At 45.0% G+C, this 8,110-nt stretch overlaps 1 long non-coding RNA gene across 2 annotated transcripts in view; it reads left to right on the top strand.

The window, feature by feature from the left end:
- Window positions 1–2,801: 2,801 nt before the first annotated feature.
- LOC102012650 overlaps window positions 2,802–8,110 on the top strand; it is a 29,197-nt gene continuing 23,888 nt past the window's right edge. Inside the window, exons 1-2 of one of the 2 annotated variants that reach the window (XR_260593.2) lie at window positions 2,802–3,104; window positions 3,980–4,021. This is a non-coding gene — a long non-coding RNA (uncharacterized LOC102012650). Of the gene's footprint in view, window positions 3,105–3,979; window positions 4,022–6,551; window positions 7,160–8,110 lie in introns of those variants that run through there. The other variant, XR_001233482.1, reaches the window with a different exon arrangement.

The raw sequence follows: 8,110 nt of genomic DNA, 5'->3' as shown, positions 1-8,110 counted from the left end.
GTTTACTAGACTTAGATCTCTTCCCCCAAACTAGATCTGTTTTATCTGCTTACACATCCGAATGCTATTTCTTTTCATTAATTTGCCTTCTCGAGGCACCTCTTTCCTGGCTCCCTCGCTTCCCCTCCCCCTCGTCTTTGCAGTTCACAGGAGCAACTCCACTCAGGGTTTTCGAGCCTCCATTTGTGTTTGGTAGATAGATAATAGCATCGTTAGTCAGCGCTTTCCTTCATCCGAATCTGCCTAAGCATACTGGAAGCTGCCCGTAAAAATTTTCCAATGGAAGTGACAAACGGATGTCAATCAAGGGGCTCCACCACCCAACCTTGTTTTGTGTGATGTGTGTTTGTGTGTATTTCTTCCATAAGGAGAGGCCAGGCTATTTTTTGATCTGGACATCTGCCTGTGAAGGCAAGTTTCCCAGGCAGATCACTGGTTGGCATTAGAAAAGATTTGCAAAAATTAGCACCCAATGAATGACAAAAGAAAAGAAACAGTATGTGAAATTAAATGGTGGCAGAATCCATTCCCTTAAGATAAATAATTTTTGGTGCTCCAAATTTCAACATTTTACAGTTTTACTTCAAATGAGTGTGTAATGAGAAAGGTAAAAACTCATTTCAAGCAAGCCAGTAAATTTGGGTCAAAATGAAAGCAGTTGTGTGTGTGTGTGCGTGTGTGTGTGTGTGTGTGTGTGTGTGTGTGAGAGAGAGAGAGAGAGAGAGAGAGAGAGAGAGAGAGAGAGAGAGGAGAGAGAAAGAGAGACAGAGAGATGCAGAGAGGAAGATTCCATGAGGCTGACTGGGGTTTTTCTGCCTATTAAATCTACATCGAAAGCTCTATTTTAAATACCTGTACACACTATGCTCAGTGTGTGTATTATACTATACTCTGGTGTCCCAGTTCTATTTTTGTCCTTGTTTTTAATAACCAGTCCAATCTCTAGTGCTATTTGCTAGGTGAACATACTTATTCAGACTTGGTGCCAGGTTTAACATGAGATTAAATTCTCACCGCACTTGAAACTGATTGCTGTTTTCCAATCTGTAACGTGTTTTTACATGTTTAAGAGTGCTGCTGCTGTTGCTGAAAAAAAATCCTGTATTTATATTTATAATGAGTTCTTATGTTTGGCCAAAAAGCACTGTATGCTAAGATTAGACAGGAAAGATTCTAAAATCTTAAATGGGTTAGTAAACCCTTGATAATAATTGTAATGTTAAAAAATATTTTTAACATTTTAACACTGCACAGAAGGCATTTTTTCCCAAAGTTGTTATGAAATTTCTTTGTCCATGAGGAGTATTAAAGAAAAGTTTATAATCTGAAGTTATTTTATTTGGAAACACTTTGGAGTGAAGCTAATATTTACACTCAGGACTACAGACTGCAATTTCACTTATCATTATCCATGGTAGGATGCCTAAGTTTACTCTTGTGACCCAGAAAAATTTTAGTGACTTTTTAAAAGTGGAATGTGGAAAGTATCTCCAGCTCATTGCAAATGTGGGAATTCGATAAATACCACTCTAAATAATGATTTAGTCTATGACTTGTTATTGTAATGAGTAGACATGAAAAACAAGTTATCGACTAACTGAATTTAAAAGTTGACGCTGTCTTTTGATTGCAGTGAAGTCCGAGTCATCACAACAGTTATATTTCAGCAGTTAATACTGGGTGGGAGTGGAGGCTACCGGTGCTTTCCTTCCAAATTTATTGTACATAAGGGTGAAGCCATATTTTTTCTAATGCTGTATTCTGCTAGCTAAACTTGTCTTCTAAAACCCAGTCTGGGCATCTCTTTCTGTTTATATATGGGAACAAAGAATCCTGAATTAGAAAAAAAAAAGATCTGGCTTTCTTGCTTACGATTTTGGACAGAAAGTAATTTGTTAAATACCATATGGATTTATGTCCAAAGGCTAAGTGGCTTTGTTAGAAGGAAGAGGAAGCTTTGGTTTTGTTCATAAACAATACTAGCCCAGCTCAGAATTACTATCGGAAATTAGATATGGAAAGGTTCAAGCTGTTCGGACTTAAAGTTTCAGATATGTAGCACGTGGTGACCACCCACCTCGTGGTGAAATAGGGTCTTTGCCTCCCTACAGTTTTCTGATCGCATGGGACTTTGCAGATGGACCTGAGGCTCCACACACTGCTCTGAGATGGGCGTGTCTGTCCTTCCTCCCTGCCACACACTCGGGTCTCTCCCCTGTCAGCCTCCCCCTGCTCCTTTCCGAGGGACTCCTCTGGAGCCCAGAAGGCAGATCCTAGCTCCAGCTCACTTACAGGCTCCTTAAGGCTAAAATTAGCCAGGTTCTTCCTGCTCCCCACTCTGAAAGGCTATTTTTAGCTGCAGAATCTTCAGGATGGAGAAATTCTGGAATAAGCCTGTAAACTGAGGCCGTGCTCAGGTTGTGGTTCCTGAAGAATCCATAGCCCAAGGCTCAGAAGGCCTTTAAAATGTTTTATGGTCCTTGAAGGACTCGGAAGGCATCCCTGAAGGCCTATAAAAGTCCGAGAGCCCTCCCTTAGAGCCAGGGCTCTTAACCACATTGGGCCTATTTCCATCACAAGGCCGAGCAGCAGCTTTTGGGTCACGCTTGGAAAAGTGACAAGGATGGATACTTCCCATCCCACCATTCCAAGGAGAGGACTGTGGGGCAGGCGACCGAAGGGACGGACACCCTGTCCAAACACTTAACAACTCCCGGGCAGCAGGCCAAGCACCGGGCGTTGCTCCAGAGACCCGGCCCAAGGCCCAGGGCACTCTGGTCTAAAGCTGGAAAAAAGAACACTGCTGCCGGCAGGAAACTGAGTCGAACAGATTGGGAAAAAGCAAAAACAGGCTGCGCAGGAGGCTGTCTCCCTGGACAAAAGTTTTCAGCTGTCAGCAACAAGCAGGATGGAGTAGATTCTAGATTTCCTACTGCCTGGGAGCTGGAGGAAGTGGGACTGGGTCCAGGGAGCTTGCAGTGTCAGGGGACCCAGCTCAGGGAGGCCTGAGCAGAGGCCTGGCACATACCCAGCTGAGAGGAAGAAGTGTGGCGTGGCCTGCTCTGATTCAGGACTGCACAGGCTGGCTTTGTGAGTGAGCTGCGGTAGGTGCAGGCTTTGCCCTGTGGGTCCTATGCTTTCATTTCTGCAAAATGTTAGAACTTCCTTGCTACTTTAGTCACTTTCTGAGTCTCTGGGACTAAATACCTAACACCTGCAACTGAAAGGCAGAGAGATTTAGCGTGGCTCAGTTTTAGTCATGTCTGTTGGCTCCAAGGCAGGGTGGCCTGGCGGAGGGCATGGCGGAGGAGAGCTGCTCAGGGCATGATAGGCAGGAAGCAGAGAGTGGAAGGAGGAGCTAGGGAGAGAGGCGCACCCTTCCAGGCCACTCCCAAGTGACTGGTCTCTTCCAAACTGGCCCTGCCTCTTAACATATTTAGCTATAAACTCATCTATGGGTTTAATACACCACTGAGTATAAAGCCACCTCAAGCCAGCCACCTTTCAAATCCCCACCTATGAGCGCGTGAGGTTCTACGGGGACTTCTAGGTACAAACCCTAAAACTTGCCCCAGAATTTACTCCCAGAGGTTTCTTTGGGAGAGTAAAGGGAAAGAGCAGAATCTTCTTAGCTGCTTATTTCATTCCTCTTTTTTAGTGCTTATGCTAATTTTATTAGAAAAAGAAAAATAGAGGGCTCTGAGACATCCTTCCCTCGCTGCTGTAACGGACTCTTGGTTTTGCTGAGCTCATGGCCGCAGCTATTTGTCAAGAGCTACAAGTGGAAAGTCAGTCCTGCTTCCTACCCACTCCTCGATGAAGGCAACACACTGAGTTTCAGAGAATTCTAGATGTGGGAGATGCAGGCATTAGGTTGGAACCAAAAGAACGAGAAAGAGAATGAAGCTTTGGATTTGGGGGTTTGGGCTGTGACTTACATGGTTAATGGGGAAAACAAGTTTTTCCTTTCTCTTTTTAGACCAACATGACAGTAGAGTTCAGTAGCCATCTCAGACCCAAGGTAAGGCCCTGAATTGAGTAGAATGGGGAGTGGGTGTTCGGGAGTCTAAATTAACTTTCTGCAAGTTTCACAGGTGATTTTTATACATGCTGAATTTTGTTTTTATTTTTGTTTTCGTTTCTTTTCCGGTACCAGGAGTCGAACTCATGACGTCACACTTGCCAGGCAGGTGCTGTGCCACTGAGCTAAATCCCCAACCCCATGCTGAATTTTTAGAGTGGCTGCCATATAGTTTAAGAACAATGTCACCCTTCCATTATCCCAAATCATAAAGGGAAATAAAAACTTCCATCTAAAATGATTTCTGTTAGTTTTGGAAGCACTGTAATCATTTTGCAAGACAGTTTCCTTCCTAGTTACCTCTATACAGGGCATATTTCATACTGGTAATATGTGGCAGCAACAGGTTACTGTGAGATTTCAATCTGGTCATTAATATTTGTAGCAGCCAAAAATGATACTACTCCAAGCGATTACATATGACTTTTCCATTTCACAGATGGGGAAACTTGGACACGGAAAAGTCCAGAAAGTTTCCCAAGGTCAGAATGAGTGACAAAGCAAACTTTCAAAGCCAAGCACGTGGCATTGCAGCTCTGCTCCCAACTACTCTGCTTTGAGCGAGTTACTTAATCTTTGTAAATTTGTTGGGTCTGCCCACCTAGTTCATCCTCAATTTGTGTTAGAAAGTCATTTCATGAACGCTACCCCAGGCTCTAGTTTGAGACCAACAGGCTAGAAGTTGATTGCCAATCTGGATGAAGTTTTAGTCATTTCTAAACACCCAGGACAACCAGCAGGGGAATTTTTCTTGATGATGGTACATTAGGAAATTTCTTAAGAGAATAAGCAGCTACAGTGCCACACAGTGTCTCCAGAGCCTGAACTCAGTTTTAGGAAATTGATTTGCTTGTGTAACTGCTTTATGAAGGCCATAAAGTCTGCCTACCCCGCCTGGCTCATCTCCCCAGACAGACTTCCCAGCATTCTCCAGCACAGCTTCTCACATGTTGTCCCTGTGCTTAGACAGCTACCTTCTCTCTCTTCTGGGAATGCTGCACTTGGTCCTTCAAGGCCACATCCAAATGTTCCTTCCTCGTGAAATCCCCTCTCTCTGCATCCCAGGGAGAGCGAGACTGCTCTATGTTCCCACAAATCAGTTACACTGGGCTATCGCACCATTCCCAGGCAGAACACTGGTACCATCTGCTGTGTCTCTCAGGCCTGGGACCATGATTTCCTCATCATTATGTATGTCAAGAACCATAGTGTTCTACAGTATGCTTTAAATCTTATGCAGCATGGGTTCAATGAATGAACATTTTACTGGCATAGCTTGTTTTTCTTTTTTTGCTCAGAGACTGTTGGATCATACAAAGCCATCTCTGATTTTTGCTGGACCAGCCCAGGTGTTTTGGGCTTTTCTAGTGATAGAAGCCATGGAGTTGAAGAAAGGGCTGACTGTCCTGCACACGCACACTTTGTGCTCCCATCTCAAGTGTGATAAGAGTCCTACTTAAGAGAGTCACCTGGAATCACTGAAGGAAAACAACCAACCACCAGTAAGGGCAAAATGGCCACTGCATTGCTGGGAGAGAAACCCAGAGTAGAGGGCCTTGGCTTCCTCTTCCACCTGAGTGTGCAGCAGAAGGTAAACTTGCCACATCTGAAGACAATAATGTCCGCTCTCTATCATTCAGTTATCTGCTTCTGCGCACTACTTGCCTCTCGACACGTTATACGGAGATTCTGCTCTTCACGGAAGTCTTGGGTTAACAGTATTTGGAAGCTGAGAGAGAGAGAGTGAAATGAAACAAGTCCTTTTTTTCCTTTTTGTTTGCTAAGACTGGATGCTTTATCAGGGAAAATAGCGTCTTTTATTTCCATGTGGTGACCCGTGGTGAAATGAGTGGGCTTCCGGTCCTGCATGGGCTGGCCGCCATCTTTGCAGCATTATCCAGCACTGCACCATCTCTGCTCTCACTGATTTGCTTTTCCTTATGCTTTGCATACTCTGTCCCCTTTGCCTGGGAAGCCCTTCCATCCCCCTTTTGTCAAGTGAATTTCTTCTCATCCTTAGCTCAGTCATCATTCCCACAGGCAACTTTCTCTGAGCTCCCTGACTAGTCAGTCTCCTTCTAATAGCCCCTCCTCGGTGCCAAGCACCACAGCTACAATTTTCCATTTATCTGTAAAATTATCTCTTCAGTGCCTGATTCCCCTGTAGGTGCAGCTCTGAGGGGGCACAGACCTTGTACCTGATATCAAGGGCTAATGTGAGTGGGTCTCAGTAAACGCTGAGTAAAATCACGGGGAGGGAAGCAGGCTTCAGTGTGGGCAGAATCAGAAGCATATTTGAGCAAAAGCATCTTCTCTCTATACACACAGGCAGAAGACCCCTGCAGTGGAAATGGGCGGACCCCTGGGATGTACCCCCACTTATTAGCCACATCCTCCATGCTGGGTCTGGAGCTCAGGCTATGGACGCATGATGCATGAGACTTTGAGCCTTGCCCTTATGCTGTTTTTAAAGCATCTTTTAATTATCTATGAGCTGATTACGCTGTCGATACAATAATTATGTACATGTGATACTATGTGTAGCATAGTGAGATATATACATAGTGTAATATACATTATCTATAGTAGAATATCGGTGCCATATAGTCATCAGTTCCCTCCATTTCCGTACATCCTCTGAAGTAGGCGTTTTATCACCTCTGGTTTATAGGCAGAGAAATAGAAGCCTCAGAAAAACTTAAATTTCTTCACGATTACTCACCTGGAACTCAACCAGGGAGCCTGACCTAGGTGATATTGAAGTTGTAATTTTGGGTATTAGAGCTTGGTCTTAGTCACTTCCTCATCCCTGGAACAAAATACCCAGCACCCATGATTTACAGGAAGAGAGGTTTTATTTTCCCCGCACAGTTTCAGAAGTTTCAGCTCATGGCCAGGCAGTGCCAAGGCAAGTGGAAAGGCCTGGGTAGAAGAAGCTGCTCATGTCCTGGCAGACAAGGCCATGGAGGAGTGCAGCACCCCGTGATCTGGTCATCCTCCAAAAGCCGCACACCGAGCCTGTGAGAGTTGGGGGCATATTCCAGATTCAGACCATGACAAGACAGGAACGAAAACCAGGTAGAATGAATCTGAAACTCCCCTCTGGTCTCAAACTCTGATAGCCTATGCCGTGGTCACTGCTTCCTGTCTTTCCAAGTCTCTCCTTGTCTCACCCTCAATCCCTGTCAGTTTCACAGAGATCCTCAGAGCCTCAGTTCTCCCCGCTCCCTGTCTACTGGCCTCTTCTGTCTTAGCGTTCACCCAGGCTTGGTCCTTCATTGTCTTCTACTCACAGTGTGTCCACCATTGACATCGCAAGGCCATAACCACTCTTCTCTCCTCTTGTGCGCCTTGATGGAGGTGAGATGAGGGTTAAATGAGGCAGCATGTCCCTGAGAACTACGCCTAGCACTGTTACATAGTGATATTATCGCTTTCATTTACCTCTGAGTAGCTAACCTTCTTAGCCAAAATCCTGGCTGAACTTTAGCTCTCTCCACTGGATCCTTAGTATTTCTGCCTGTCAACCTCGTTACTTAGCAAAGTTCAGCATCCGCATAGCTTTAAGTATTGTTCTAGATCTTTGCTCTTTACAAGCCTTCAACTCCCATACTCATCTGCGTATGGTCCATTCCCCCTTTTTCTGGCAGTAAAACCATCCATTCACCATTCTCTTGCCTGTGCTTTGGTGAATGACCATAGCTTCCTGGGGGCAGCTGTTTGTTTGGGGGTAGGCGTTTGATTCAGAATGAAACAATCAGAACCTTCCCTAGGAACGTGGATGTATGTCTGGAAAAGAGACTCTCCCTTTGTGAGACTGTTGCAGCCCAGCGGTGCAGAAGGAGGGCGGTGTGGGCACAGGGACTGAGCCTGCCTGGCAGTGGACGAGAATCAACAGAAGACAGCAGAGCTACGGAAAGGAGAGTTGAGGCCCTTCCTTGAGTATCTGGATCTAACTACCACTGATGACTGTACACCCCTTTTAAGTTATGAGACTAACATTTCCTTTCTCTCTCTCTCTCTCTCTCT

The sequence above is a fragment of the Chinchilla lanigera genome, unplaced genomic scaffold (assembly GCF_000276665.1).
Source record: "Chinchilla lanigera isolate Chin_1 unplaced genomic scaffold, ChiLan1.0 scaffold00017, whole genome shotgun sequence".
NCBI lineage: Eukaryota > Metazoa > Chordata > Mammalia > Rodentia > Chinchillidae > Chinchilla > Chinchilla lanigera.
This window is presented reverse-complemented; position numbering and strand designations above follow the sequence as displayed.